This window comes from Gavialis gangeticus, unplaced genomic scaffold (genome assembly GCF_001723915.1).
Source record: "Gavialis gangeticus isolate Ggan-Ray unplaced genomic scaffold, GavGan_comp1, whole genome shotgun sequence".
NCBI classification, from domain to species: Eukaryota; Metazoa; Chordata; order Crocodylia; family Gavialidae; genus Gavialis; species Gavialis gangeticus.
In genome coordinates this window covers 8151558-8152632 of record NW_017729017.1, presented here as the reverse complement: position 1 = coordinate 8152632, position 1075 = coordinate 8151558, and the positions used below count along the sequence as shown (strand labels likewise).

Sequence of the window (1075 nt, the reverse complement as noted above, 5' to 3'; positions counted from 1 at the left end):
CAAGTTGGTAAATGCTAGAATTAAAGTTGCCCTGCCAACCCTTATTTGGCTCCCTTGTGATTCATTCATAGTTTTTAAGAATAAAGAAAACCATTAAAAGATCTGGGCCAGGAGTAGGCAATTATTTGGGCTGGAGGACCACTTAGTTTTGGTGAGTTGTTGGGGGCCATGTACACACGCCTGAAAGCTTGCACAGAAAGGAATTTTTCTGCTACTATTTAGTTGGTCTAATAAAAGATATCGCCTCTGACCCAAGAGCTTTGTTCATCTCTCTTTCTCAGACCAACACAGCTACAACATAGATCCCTGAATCCTAGAGAACTGGATTTTATGCCTCTCTTTGCCATATGTTTCCTAGATGATGCTGGTAAGTCACAAGGACTGTTAATTGTGTGTTCCTCTTTTTCTGGTGGAGTGACTTAAGATACCATAGACCAGACTGCAGAAATGCTGAGCACTTGTGATTGTAACTGAAGTGATTGTGCATAGTTGAATATGTAAAGTGCTGTGTAGCACCTCAGGGTGCACCAATAGAGATTTTGAGGGCCAATACCAATAGCCGATTTTTAAGGAAGCATATTGGCAAACACTGATCCAATTTCCAATACAGCCTGGAGAGCAGCATGCAGCTGGTAAGTCTGTTGTGGTGGAAAGGGAGGGGGGAGGGAAGGGGCAGTGGGGGAGCAGATCACTCCTCCCTCACTGCAGGGGCCTTGGGGCAGGCACTGCCCAGCCAGGGCAGGACAGGGCACAGAATGGAGCTGTGGCTCATCCTAGAGGCAAAGGTGGAGGTGGCTCCTACCACTGTGCACACTCCAGGGTATGGAGGGGGGGAGGGTGTGCCCATGAGTCTGTGTGGGGCACGGGTGGGGTGGGCTGCAGCTACGAGTTGGGGCCAGGGCTGTGCCAGGCTCTTCCTGGTAGGGGCTGGGCCAGGCTGCACTTGGGGTGGGCAGCCGTGGCACTGGGAGGGGGCTGCGTGGCAGGGTGCAGCCACCCTAGGATTTCCCATAGCCTCCCTCCCAGCACTGCCTGTCCAAAGTGCAGCCCTAGCCCAACCTCACCCCCCCCCCCC

At 52.0% G+C, this 1075-nt stretch overlaps 1 protein-coding gene across 1 annotated transcript in view; it reads left to right on the top strand.

Annotated features, from left to right (window-relative positions):
- Nucleotides 1–260: 260 nt before the first annotated feature.
- ITCH (itchy E3 ubiquitin protein ligase) overlaps nucleotides 261–1075 on the top strand; it is a 181076-nt gene continuing 180261 nt past the window's right edge. Inside the window, exon 1 of the mRNA XM_019513092.1 lies at nucleotides 261–367. The gene's annotated coding sequence lies outside the window, so the exon portion shown is untranslated. The remainder of the gene's footprint in view (nucleotides 368–1075) is intronic.